A 14,942-nucleotide genomic window follows, 5' to 3' on the forward strand; every position below is an offset into this window, starting at 1 on the left:
GCCAGTAGCTGCAGGCCCTGCTTGTTTACCAGGTGCTGCACTTATGCTACCCTGAGGTCTACAGGGGATCCTCATGCCTGGTGTTGAGTTGAGGGGATGAGGAGGGGTTGGCGCTACTGGAGATTATAAGGGTCCTAGTGCTGTTGTCTGGTGTATGGTGAGGCTGGTAGGGTGTTTCTGTGTTTCCCTGAGACTAGACCAAAGCATGCAAAGGTCTGGCCACAGGAGACTGCCCATTCTCATAGCTATGCTGAGCACGTGTGAAGACCTGGTGTTGGTGTTTGCCTGGTCTACTGCACTGGGGTTCAGGATCTCCCACTGGTTTGCGGAGATGGGGCTTGCTGCTGGCTTACAGGGACATTTCCTGTTCTGAAATGAGCTCCTTTTTTATGTGAGTGAGATGTACCTTTCTTGCTGATCTTCCAAGTTGCTTGGACTAAAAAAATGTTTCACCTCATCTTTTTGCTGGTTCTGCTGTTCCAGGATTTGTTTTGGGGGCTCTGTTTTATGGTTGTTTTGGAGGTGAATATGAGAGAGTTACAGTGATTTACTGCCTCCTCTGCCATCTTGGCTTCCAGAAGCCTCTTCACAAAACAATTTTTTAAAAGCATCAAAGACAGGTGTTTCAGGAAATGCCATGATTTGATAAAGCTTATTGTGGCAAAACCTGGAGTCCACGAGGCCACGTTTTTTTAATCTTCTTTGAAAACAACAACAAAAAACTCTTTTGTTTCTAAAATGAGAGCTTTCTCAGCCTATTTCATCCTAAAGTAGGTATAGAAAACAAAATAACTTTCTGTAGTTGAATATGGACTTTTTTCCTCTTTTAAGAAAGGTTTCTGGTGTGTGAATCTGAGGTGATGGCACTTCCTGATCTTTCTTGTCCTTTCTAACCATTGTCTCAATCATTTCTTGTCCTACACAAAGCCCAAATCATGACTTAATCTGAAGCCTGTGTCATTTATTCATTTCCTACTGAACTGATGAAGGAGAGAGGTGGGGCTGGGTAGCAACACAATCCAGATTAACAAATGGAGGTAGATGAAGAAATATTGAAGGAAGGAATGTCCCAGGGCACACAGTCTGGACAGCACCCTCCCCTCCTGTCATTCCCAAACTGCAGCTAAACAACATGCCATTCCGTCAGCTCCAAGGGTTGGACTTGAAAGCTAAGAGTCATATACACCAAGAATGCCACTCTGCCAACTCTAAGGGCTGAGTTTCATCCGAATCTTACTCCCACCAGGCCCAGCTATCTCCTTCAACTTCATCTCCTTTATGTTACATAAGCAACACTAGCTCCAAAAGAGAGAATTAGGAATTGGAATTTTCCTGGGAGCTTCTTTCTGAGCCTAGACTATGGATTACCTGTCAATCTGTGACCTAGAAAACACAGATTATTCCCCAGTAATTAGAATTACATTAACTAAGTCTTTATTAGGCTTACATTTTCTGCATTACTATGTACTTTACCTCCTTTGGTGTTTATTAGTCTTGTGGGAAGTTGAAATGAAGGGAAGGACTACCAGTCTCCCTTTAGGGACTTCAAGAAAGCAAAACAGGCCATAATATCAGTTACTATTTTCAGCATGAGAAACTAAATAACCCAATCATCAATATTAAATTATACATGAATTTTTTTCTATTTTTTTTCTATAGAGACTCAGAAAAGCATAGCAGATAAAGTACTGGATTGGAATCAGGAAGACCTAGATTTAAAGACTTGACTCTGATTTGCTAGTAGTGTGACCTTTGGCAAATCATTTGAATGAAGGTAGGGAAAGGGTTGTGGAGTCAGAAGTTCTGGATTCCAATCCCAGTTCTGGCAACAGGGACATTTCCTGTTCTGAAATGAGCTCCTTTTTCATGTGAGTGAGATGTATCTTTCTTGTTGGTCTTTGGACAAATCACTGTCCATCTATCAACCTATTTCTCCATCCATAAAATAAAGGAAGTTGGATCAGATGATCTATAAAGTTCTCCCTAACTCTAAATTGATGATCCTCAGTGCCTCAGACAATTTCCTAGCTGTCTTCTTGCTTTGAATTCCAGCCCTGGAGCAGGTATAGGATTGATTGGTGAGTACGTATATGAGCACAAATTTTCTGGGCTTACAATATCTAGCTTAACATAAGCATATCAGTACTTTTCTCCTCCTCGTGTTCTTACATCATCTAGTGACTGTCAATTCTTTTCATTGATTGAGCTAGGAACCATAATAATGATGATGATGATATTAATGATAAAATAATAAGAGCTGGCATTTATATAGCATTTTAAGTTTTGTCAAGTATTCTATATATATATGTATACACACAGACATAATTTCATTTGATCCTCACTACAATCCTAGGAGGTAAGTGCTATCCTTATTACTATTTTTATAAATGAAGATACTGAGGCTGACAAAAGTTAAATTGTCCAGGGTCACAAAACTAATAAATATTCGAGGCAGGATTCATACTCAGGTCTTTCTGACTCCCAAGTCCAGTGGCCTATCCATTATGCTACCTACTTGCCTCATAAAACCAACACTGTCATTTCCATTAGAAAGGAATGTCAATCAATTCCCCTATGATTCCACTCACTATCCTTGTGATGTACTAAACCAAAACATCCTTCCCCTATTTATGTATTATCTCCTCTGTCAGAATGTAAACTCTTGGAGAACAGAGACTGCCTCATTTCTGTCCTTAGTGTTTGGCATATAGCAAAATGCTTTTTCATTCATTCATTCATTCATTTATTGCTGAGTCATCAATGTTTCTCTCCATAGCTGGAAGAACTCCACTCCCACACTGGGAGTTCCTCACACTGATGAAATCATGGATTCTTCACATATTTCCATGTTTCCTCATAATTTGTTATTACCTTCCATGACATATAGGTCATAGGGTGTATATGTTTCTCTAGCTCAACATTTTAGGTTATGAAAGGAGAACAGGAGACTTGAAGGTAATAGATGGAAGTGAAAGAGATAGAAGAGAAAAGAAACTTGGCTGTCATCTTCTTCTCTATCACAAATCCTTCTGTATTTTTTCCGAGACAACAGCTAGAACCAGTATACAAACAGATGTCATGGCCACAGAGATGGGTGATGCATGCCCTCCCTTCCTGACTCTACTTGCATTTAAAACCTCATCATTCTAAGCTTTTGCCTCCTGTGTCTTGCAGGTAGACAAGCACTGGAGCTCTGCAAAATCATTTTCCCTAATGTTTCAATAGAGCAGGTAGGTGGTGCAGTGGATAATGCTGGGCTTGAAGCCAGGAAGACTCATCTTTCTGAGTTCAAATCTGGCTTCAGACACTTACTACTAGCTGTGTGACCCTGGGTAAGTCACTTCACCCTGTTTGCCTCGGTTGCCTCATCTATAAAATGAGCTGGAGTGAGAAATGGCAAATCACTCCAGTTATCTATGCCAAGAAAACCCCAAATGGGGTCGTAGAGAGTCAAACATGACTTAAATGACTGAACAATAAACAAAACTGATTCAATTCAACTATATATATATATGTGTGTGTGTGTGTGTGTGTGTGTGTGTGTGTGTGCATATTTCCATTTCATTTCTTTTTTATTAGTTAATTTATTTATTTTTAGTTTTCAACATTCACTTCCATAAGTTTTAAATTTTCTCTCCCTCCCCCCAAGCTGGCATTATATAGGCTCTACACATACATTCCTATTAAACACATTTCACATTAGTCATGTTGCATAGAAGAATTATAATGAATGGGAGAAACCATGAGAAAGAAAACAAAACAAAACATAACAACAGAGAAAATAGTCTGCTTCCTTTGGCATTCTGACTCCATGGTTCTTTCTCTGGATGTGGATGGCATTTTCTGTCATGAGTCCTTTGGAATTAATTGTTTTAGGTCCTTGCATTGCCGAGAAGGGCTAAGTCTACCAAAATCAGCCATTGCAAACTGTGGATGTTACTGTGTACAATGTCCTGGTTCTGCTCATTTCACTCAGCATCAGTTCATATAAATCTTTCCAGGATTTTCTCAAGTTCACCTGTTCATCATTTCGTGGAGCACAATAGTATTATTCCATTACATTCATATACCACAACTTGTTCAGTCATTCTGCAATTGATGGGCATCCCCTCTATTTCCAGTACTTGGCCACCAAAAAAAAGCTGCAATAAATATTTTTGTACATGTGGATGCTTTCCCCATTTTTACGATCTCTTTGGGATACAGACCTAGAAGTGGTATTGCTGGGTCAAAGAATATACACATTTTTATAGTCCTTTGGGTATAATTCCAAATTGCTCTCCACAATGGTTGGATCAGCTCACAGCTCTACCAACAATGAATTAGTGTTCCAACTTTCCCACATCTTCTCCAACATTTATTATTTTCCTGTTTTGTCATGTTAACCAATCTAATAGGTATAATATGGTATCTCAGGGTTGTTTTGATTTGCATCTCTGTAATCAAGAGTGCCAATCAATATATATTATACAACTACCATGAACAAGACATTGTGCTAGGCACTGAAGAAGTGAATTATTTTTGTTTGTCATTATTTCATTTATTAACAAATTATATTGATTAACTACTATTGGGGGGAAGTTTTCTCCAGTTTGTTTTTAAATGAATAATTTTTTGATAGTTAATAAGCTTGAAAAATAATATTTAATGAACTGGGGGAGGGTGAGCCAAGTAACTAATCAATGAGAAGGAAAGTTTCCATTTTGTTAATTAGGAAAAATATTTAAGAATATGTCCTGGATCTCTGCAGAACTCAAGGTGATAAGATTAATCAGGAGTGTGCTGGAACTATGGTTTAAGAGAGCTTACTGTTAAATGTTCAGTGTGAGAAATCAGCCACTGTATTAAATCAGGGTTTGATTTATTGTTTTGTTGATTGTATAGACTTTAGAACGTGATGAAAATGTTAATTATGTAGATTAAACTGAAAAGCATCTTGAGTCTTCCCCTTTCTCTACCCCTCAGTCAGTTAAATATTTGCAGCAGACTCCTGAGATTAACGAGGGGATCATGTCAAATAGAAGGCTGAAGGGTTACCTAAAAATGACTATGATGAACTTCATTCATATTCCTATGTAACTAACCTGTGGTAGTTACTTAAGACAGAACACACAGATACCTCTTTGTAGCTCCAGCACCTTTCATCCTGTAAATTCAATAGATCAACAAGGTTGAGGCTGAAGGAATCATCTGAGTCCCTGGAAGGAAAGAGTAATTGTGGTGCCACAATTAGAATCAAACAATACCTAGTAGCTGCTACACTAAAAGACAGCAGATCTTGAAAGACTACATATCAAAGAGCAAAAGAACTGGGGTTATGGCTGAAAATATCATACCCAGCAAAGTTAACTTAATCCTGAATGAAAAAAAAATGAGCATTTAATGAATTGTCAGACTTTCAGGATTTTGTTTAAAAAAAAAACACCTGAATTTAATAGGAGATTTGACATATAAGATCCAAGAGAAATATAATATACATATCAAAGACTAATTACAAGGTACTCAATAAGGACAGACTATTTTTTATATGAAGAAATATAAAACGTATGTATATGATTCTTATTAGTAATTGGGTAGTTTGTAAGAAAGATTGGGATAGACCTGAGTATGAGATGATTTTAAAAATAAAACCCTTTAGAACAGGTAAAAAGAGTCATTATTTTATACAAATGAGCTCTGAGAGGAAGAACTGACACAGAGGAATTAGATGGGGAAGGAGAGCTGGTAGTTCTGGAATCTTTCATCAGGAATGGGTAGAGGGTAGAGAGTGTAGAGGGATATAAAAGTCTTCTAAATTCAGAAAGGAATAAAATGCTAAGAGGATAGGAATGAGTGGAGAAGATAAGGGAGGGATTTCTATAGGGGAGGGTGAGGATTTAGGATGGGAGGGATAACAGAAGGGTGTTTAGATTAATAGGAATGAGAGGATAAGGGAGGGATTCTTGGGAGCATACGTAAAGTAATAGAAGGGCAAGGTAGCTGGTAGAAGTAAAGTAGAGGAGTCAGGAGGGATAGGAAATAAGAGATACATACAAACATAAAATAAAGATCAAGAGTAGAATTTATTAGAAAAAAAGCAGGAATAGTAATTATGACCTTAGACAAAGTTAAAGCTAAAATAGATTTAATCATGAGAAAAATAGTGAAACTACACTATGTGTCAGTCATATTAATCAATATTGTTTTAGACTATTTAAAATAACTAGACAGTATAAGGATGGAACATTGCTGTGATGTAGGAAATGACGAATTGTTAGACTAAGAAAAATGTGAAAAGACTCAGACTTTTGAATGAAGAGGTTATCCACCCTCAGAGACTCAGAGGACAAATAAGTATAGTGCAGTCTTGCATGGATGCATATGAACATATATGTCTGTATATGAGCATGATTATAGCTATCTAAGTATATCTATGTGCATGTAAGTACATTAAGTGTATATGCTAGATATGTGTTTGTGTGCATATACATGTATACATATGTGTACATGTGCATGCATGCATAGATGTGTGTATATGTATGTATATATATATGTCTTGTAGCCTTTTCTAATTAAAGCACTTACCATCAGCACAGTAGTTGACCTTAATGCCATGTTCATCCTCATGGAAAGCATTTAACAACATGATTGAAAACATCATGCTAAAAAGCATGGACCAAAGTGGAGGGAGTGTTGGTGCATGATTTTCTGTTTGCAGATGATTGTGCACTCAGTGCAGCCTCTGAAGCTGAGATGTAACAAAGTATGGGTCAGTTCTCTGCTGCCTGTGCTCATTTTGGCCTAATAATGAACACCAAGAAAACACAGGAGCACCATCAGCCATCACCACACCATCCATACATGGAACCATCGGTTACAACAAATGCAGAAGTTTTGAATGCTGTGAATAAGTTCACTTACCTTGGTAGTGTACTTTCCAGGGATGGACACATTGACAATGAGGTTGATGCATGCATTGCCAGAGCTAGCTCAGTGTTTGGGAGGCTCCAAAGAAAAGTTTGGGAGAAAAGAGGTATCAGACTGACTACCAAACTGAAGGTCTACAGAACCATTGTGCTGATCTCGTTGTATGCCTGTGAAACATGGACAGTCTACCAGCGCCATGCCAGGAAACTGAATCACTTCTACTTGAACTGTCTTAGGAAGAGTCTGAGGATCACCTAGCAGGATAAGATACCAGACACTGAAGTCCTTGCTTGAGCTGAACTGCCAAGTATTCAAACTATGCTTCAGAGATCGTAGCTCTGATGGGCTGGCCATGTTGTTTGAATGCAGAATGTACACTTGCCAAAAAGACTATTTTATGGAGAACTCACATGGGGCAGACGATCACATGGTGGTCAGAAGAGGCAATACAAGGACACCCTCAAGGTCTCTCTCAAGAACTTTAGATTTGACTGTGCAACATGGGAGACTGTGGCACAGGACTGCTCAGCATGGCATGCCCACATCAGAAAGGGTGCTGTGCTCTATAAGTAAAGCAGAATTGAGACAGCACAAAGTAAATGTAGGATGTGCAAATTTGGAGTATCCACCCCAAAGATTCATATGGCCTATCTGTGCCCAACTTGTGGTAGAGTATTCTGAGCTCGTGTTGGTCTGATCAGCCATGGTCAGGCACACTGAAACTTCACTTTATCGTGGTGATGTCATTTTGGTCCTCTTTGAGAATGAAGGACAACATTGAACCAACCAACATATATGTGTGTGTGTGTGTATGTATATAGATATATATACATATCTGTGATTAATTATACCTTCTTGGGGGAGGAAGGGGGGAAAAATGAACAAAGTAAAAGTGCACAACAGAGAACAAAAGAAAACTTACAAGGAAGCAAAGAAAAGACGGACAGCTCTGAACACAATGAGTAGCATTTATTATATAGGCTTTCTTGAAATGGAAATTCATTGCTGTAAATTTTGAATCCTCTCGGAAGTTTTGCTATACACATGGCAATGCTTTTTTTCTGTTCTTATTTTGTATTAAAGTTTATAATATATTTCTTTTTCTTTTCTTATTGTGTATTTAAGTTTAAAATAAATTATTTAAAAAAAAAACTAATGTGACTGTTACATCTTTAAAATTAGGGGAATTGAGCCAATGGCAGAGAGCAGACATTTCCCACTCCCCTTAAGGGTACAGAAGAACCCTGGGGGAAAGGTGAAATATAGCACACCTGGCTCTTAGGCAATAGGGTCCAGAGAATCATGCGTACATAAACATATACAAAATATATGACCAATCTTTGTTTCTTCCCACAGTAGAGCAGTAACTCAAGAGACTTGCGAAAGGGAACTTCCCCACCCCCATGGTTGCATTGCCAAGTTCCATGTTCTTCCCTTGAACTTGGACTGGAAAGGAAGATTACCACAAAACCACTGTGTTGCTCCTGGGGAGGCCATTCTGGAATGGTGGGAGGAATGGAGGAGACTGACCTATGGGATTGTTTGCGGAGGATCAGAAAGAGAAGTCTTGAGAGATTAATAGAAACTGGTCGGAGCAGAGACAGGCATAATAGCAGGCAAGAGGAAAAGTTGGGCTGAAAGCCCAGTGAGATCACAGCCCTGCTAACTCTGTCCTGCTCCCTCTCTATCCCCTTAAGAAGGAGCTGCCACTAAGCTACTAAACTTTCTATTATGACCTTTACTCCCTGAGGAGATCAGACAAACCACATGAAGAGAGGGTGAGGCAGAGGAGGAAAGACAGAGGGTTTTGATTTCTCTAATAGGTGTACTTTCATTGTCCAAATTATCTTTTAAAAAAAAGCATCTATAAATCCTGGTGGTCATTAAAATTGATGTCGGTTTTTGTGTGCAGTTTGTCAAAGAGAGAAAAGGGATTTCAACTTTCAAAGGCAAGAGACTTTTTCTTTGCTCAGTAAAAACTGAACTAGAGGCTGGAGCCAAAAAGGAGCAGAGCTAGCCTGAGTGTTGGCAAACATTTGACAGCCAGCTTTCTGGAAGAAAAACCATTTCTTCTTGATGCACTTTTAAATTTAATCCACATTATTAACTTTTTCTTAATTACTTTTTAAAGTCTGGAGCAGGGGTGGGGAACCTGCGGCCTTGAGGCCACATGTGGCCTTCTGGGTCCTTGGGTGTCACCTTTTGACTGAGTCCAAGTTTTACAGTTTTATGAAGGGGACTTGTTTTGTGAAGTTTGGAATCAGAGGGCTGCATTTGAGGACCTAGAGGGTCACATGTAACCTTGAGCCCGCAGGTTCCCCATCCCTGGTGTAGATAATCATTCAAACAATAAATCAAGCTTTGATTTGCAACTTTTGTAAATTTTTGAGGAATAGACACTGAAAATCTAACCATCAGCAGATCAGGGTCAGGGACATTTTTCATAAATTCTGAAAACTGAATGAGGCCAAAATATAGAAAGACAGAACCCTGGACTTCTTTTCCTTTGCTTTTGTGAAAATGCAAGTCATAAAGAAAAGCACTATGGGGAGGGAGAGTGAGGGGCTTATGGCTGTTATAAGCATTTTCTAAGTCCCAAAGGCAGGGAAGGAGAGGAAGAGAAGGTATGGTTGCACATGTGCAGTTACAATAACCAGGCTGCCACCAGTACCTGAACTAACTAGCTCACGAGCTCCACCTGGTGGTGAATTATGCAAAATAATTGGAAGGCAAGGAAGCACTAGCTGCTGAGGGATGAGAACACATCTCACGTAGCAGGTGGCATTGGAGCTAAGCTTTACAGCAAATTAGGGTTCTAAGAGGCAGAGGGGAGGAGGAAATGCAATCTAGGTATACAAAAGCACAGAGATGGGAGATGAAAGGTTGTGTGCATGAAGGGAGATAATGTGGAAGAAGGTTGAAAAGATTGGTTGGAGCCAGGCTAAGAAGAGTTTTCAATACCCAGTGAAGGAACTTGTATTTACTCCTAGTTAACTGATGGTTTCACTAACAGCTGTGGCCAAAAATCCCCTACTTTCTGATCACCACCACCAAACTCTCTTGTGACAAGCCTCTCTCCAATTCAGTGAGGAATGACAGACACAGAGTCCATCAATGGGTCAATCTTTAAAGGTTGTTCCTGCCAGAGTTTGTGGCCCACTGCCTTTGTGAACCAAAGTCACCCCCATACTCTGATGAAAAAATGGAAGGAGTCTTTCCTGGAGATTAATTTATCCATTGTTTACAATTTTCTATTAAGTGAAAAGATGGCTAAAGTGAATTAAAAAGCCATATCCTAGATGGATTCTGTCTGGGAAAGAAAAACTATTCTGAATGAAGTAGGTTCCTCAGTTCCATATTTTAGAATTATGCATGACTTTTTTTTTTTTAATTGGGCATTAATTTCATCAGTGTAGGGAACTCCTGGAGAGGAACTCCTTTTATCAATGCAAATGGGTGCATGTTCTTCAACTTAAAGTCTTAGTGAGTTGCCTGGGACATTCCACTTCTCCATGTTCTTCACCCTGACCATGACTTCCACTCCCTCAGTACTTCCATTATTTCCCAGGCCATCACTCCTACAGTGACTGCACTTTCCTTCCTTTCCCATCTTGGCACCTTGGTGAGCCAGTACAATGCGATACCGTCCTCTTCTCTTGAATCCCTTGCCCCTTTATTTTATCACAGATTCCGCTCAGCAAAACCTCAGCCTTGGATCTCTCCCACTATTTATATCCTTTGCTCTTACACATCTTTGTTACTGAACAAAGGTGGAGAAAATCACAAGTGTTCTGACTTGGTCCACCACAAATTTACACAACTTCACCTGGACCCTCACCACTATGATGCTAACCTACTATAACTCATTTATCAGCTCACTATCCTAATCTCCACAGCAGGAGATTTTATCTCTCCTCAAACCTCCCTTGGCTCCCTCTCCCCTCACCCTTTTAGCTGAGAACCTTGTCTCACATTCCACTGAAAAAAATGAAGATATTCCCTGAACACTCTCCTGTCTTTCCTCCATCTCTTCTCAGATTACTCAGATGCCTTTTGCCACTCTCTTCTCCTTCATCTCTGTCTCACATGAAGAGGTGACCCTTCTCTTTAGCAAGGCAAACCCAAAGTCATCCCATTTTATTCCAACTTCTCTAGTCTATTACTCTTTCCATCAACTCTATTCTCTTCTTTATCTTCATTCTCTATCCATATTGCCTACAAATATGTCCATGTCTCCCTCATTCTCAAAATACTACCACCCAATCTACCCATCCTGGCTAGCTATCATCCCATATCTTTTCTTATTTTGCAGCTAAGCTCCTTCAGAAGGCCATCTACAGTCAATGTCTCCCCTTTCTGTCCTCTTACTTGCTTCTTAACTCTCTATGGTAGGGCTTCTACTTTCAACTTCAACTGCTCTTTTAAAAATTACTGATGATACCTTAATTACTAAATCTAATTTCCCAGTTCTTGTCCTATATAACTTCTCTACAGCCTTTGACCCTGTTGACCGCTCTCTTCTCCTTGATACTTTTTCTTCTAGGTTTCTGTGAAATTAGTCCATTTTGTTTAATCTCCTATCTAACTGACCATTCTTCCTCAGTCTCCTTTGCTAGATCTTCAGACTAGATCATGCCTACCTAATGGTAGACATCTCCCAGGGTTCTGGCCTGGTCCTTCTTCTCTTCTCCTAATGTACAATTTTGCTTGGTGATCTCATCAACTCCAATGGATTTGATTGCTGTCTTTATACTGTTAATCTCAAAACTACTTATCCAGCCCTTACCTCTCTCCTAGCCTGTAGACTCATATCTACAGCCAATTATTGGACATCTGTACCACAGACATCTTAAATTCAACATGTCCTAAACTGACCTCATTATCTTTCCCCCTTTTCATCTCTTCTTAATTTCTGTTACTATCAAGGATACCACCATCCTTCCAGTCACCAAAGTTTACAATCTAGGAGTAATCCTCAACTCTTTACACCCTCTTATCACCCACATCCATTCTACTGCCATGGCCTGTCATTTTATCTTCTTAATGCCTGTTGTATATATACCATTCCCTCTTCTGACAATATCCCCATCCTGCTGCAGGCCTTCATCCCCTCATGTCTAAACTACTGTAATAGCCTTTTAGTTGGTTTCCCTGCCTCAGGTCTCTCCCACTTCAGTTCATTCAGTACAGGCCTGATTATATCCCTTATATATTCCCTTATATTCAGTAAACTCCAATGGTTGGCAATTACCTCCAAGATCAAATATAAAATCATATATTTGGCATTCAAAGTCCTTCATAACATGGGTCCCTTCTGCCCTTTCAATCTTACATTTTACTTACTTCCCTAGGTAACTCAGTGGATAGAGTAGTGAGCCTGGAGTCAGGAAGACCTGAGTTCAAATCCAGCCTCAGACACTTACTAACTGTGTGACCCTGAGCAGGTCATTTAACCTCAGTTTGAATTAATCTACTGGAAAAAGAAATGGCAAACTACTGTAGTACTTTTGCCAAGAAAATCCCATAGACAGTGTTGGCATGCTATGGTGCACAGGGTTACAAAGAGTTGGATATTACTGAACAATAACAACTCTTATTCTACCTTACCGTTCCTTGAATAAGACACTCAAATCCCCAACTCTGTACATTTTTACTGTTCCTGTGCCAGGAACACTTTCTCTCTTCATCTCTGACTCTTGTCTTCCCTTACTTCCTTCAGTTTGCAACTTTACAAATGTACTTCTCAAAAATATGCACTACAGAGTAACAGCTACTTAGTGAAAAACATAGTAACATAGTCATAGCACCTTATCTAGTTCTACTTCTACCTGATACACCTCTATAATATCTTCTTGAATGTGTCCAGTGATGACCTTATTAAAAAGGTAGTTCTACTCCATTTTGGACAGGTCTAATTAGAAGTTCTTTACATAATATAATTACAGTCATCAAACTTAGCCCTGAAGAAGAGAGGAGAGAATTCTGTATATACATGGGAATCTATGGGTATAGAACATTGTGTATACTATCAAACTTGATTATGATACGCTGATGTAGAGGGAAAGATATATTCATAAATCAAGGTTATATTAAAATATTTAAAAGTTATAAAAAATTGTTCATCTAAAATCACTGGAGTTGGACTGGAAGGTCTTCTTTACATTGAGTCAAGGAGTTAAATAGTATGTGCCATTTTAGTATGTGCCATGAAGGTTGTTGTCCTTCATTCTCGAAGAGGACCAAATTGACATCACCATGATAAAGTGAAATTTCAGTGTGTCCGAATATGGCTGATCAGAGCAATATGAGCTTGGAATGCTCTACCACAGGTTGGGCACAGATGTCAGTTGGTGGTGTTATTGTTAGAAAGGGGATAGCAACAGGGAAGCCAGTGCTAGTTCAGATGAAAAAGCCTAAAGCTTGAGGCTGTGAGAAAAGGATTACCCTGGTAAACAGGCATGTGAGCAGTGAGAGAGAGGTCAGGTTAGAGAAGCCAATACAAGCCCTGTTAACTAGGCTAAAAGTCAGAAGAAACTGGGGGAAAGATCATACCTGCATAAGCTCTGGTATGTGGGCACATTCTGGTAAGACTGCAAGACAGCACTAGCTCTGGCAATCATGAGCCTGATGCTCTGAACTGTCAGAATAAATGCAGGGGAGAGAACCTGCCCTACAGGTGACTGCATGGAAAGATCGAGCCTATCTATGCCCTCCTCAGAGACTTGGAAGCACAAAGTAAGACAGCCATTGAGCACCTGGGCGCCCATAGAAGGGAAGAGAAGGTGAAAGGATTTGTTGAAACCTGAGGTCAGCATGATTTCAAATGTCTCACTGGAGCCTCTTAGAGATACAACAAAGATTAGAGCCAGCTTTTGACAGGAGCTTGTGCAAGGAGAAGGAAAAAGAGAAAGCCCAAGGCCAGGCCCCACAGAAGACCACCTGAAGACCGACACAGATGCCAGCACCAGGAACAGGAAGTCCATCCAGGACATCAGCAGCATTGAGATCTAAACTAGAGATGAGATAGGAACCCCCAGGACCTACCTGACTCATCTAAGAATGCCAGAATGAATTTAACCTGGCCCTGGCACAAAGTCCCAATTCAAGAATTGAGGCTGGAACAGAACAAAGTGCTGAATACAGTGAAGAAATTCTGTGCATTAACAGAAGGCCAAGAAGTAAACCAGGAAGAGGAGAGTAACTCCACAACAAGGATAAGCAAAGACTCAGACAAAAGAAATGGCTTAGCCACAAAGACTACAAGAATGGCTAAGAGAAATGAAGCAAGAAATTAAAAATGAAATTAAAATTCTTAGAGGAAAAAATGGAAATAAAATATCTACTTTACCCAAATAATAGATTCCCTGAAAAACAGAGTGGAACAATCAGAACTCAATAACTCTATGCAACAAAAAGAAATTGTAGAACAAAGTTAAAAGATTTAAAAATATTTTTTAAAATGTAAGTTCTGTACTCTTTTAAAACTACTGACCTGGGGAACTGCACAAGGAGAGATATTTGGAGAATCATCAGATGCCTTGAAAACCATGACCAAAAACCTGGATATCTTATGGGATGTCACCATTCACCCCATTCCTTTAAAGTATCTTTGAAAATGGACTGGCTCAAGGAACTAAGGATGGGACCATTAACACAGCTGAAAGCCTGCTAAGTGACACAGTAGATAGGAGCTCTGGGCCTCCCGTCTGAAACATATAAATCCCATTTTTGCACTTCCTAGCTGTGTGACATTGGGCAAGTCATTTTACATTTGCCTGACTTAGTTTCCTCAACTGTAAAATGAGGATAATAACAGTACCTATCTCCCAGGGTTATTGTGAGAATCAGATGAGGTAATATTTATAAAGTACTTGGCATAATACCTGCCACTCAGTAGATATTTAATAAATGTATATTTCCTTCCTTCTTAATCACCTAGGTATATAAAGTACATAAACCATAGACTTGTTGTTTTTTTCAGTCATTTTCAGCCGTGTCCAACTCTTCTTGACCCCATTTGGAGTTTTTTTTGGCAA

This window comes from Notamacropus eugenii, chromosome 3 (genome assembly GCF_028372415.1).
Source record: "Notamacropus eugenii isolate mMacEug1 chromosome 3, mMacEug1.pri_v2, whole genome shotgun sequence".
Lineage (NCBI taxonomy): Eukaryota > Metazoa > Chordata > Mammalia > Diprotodontia > Macropodidae > Notamacropus > Notamacropus eugenii.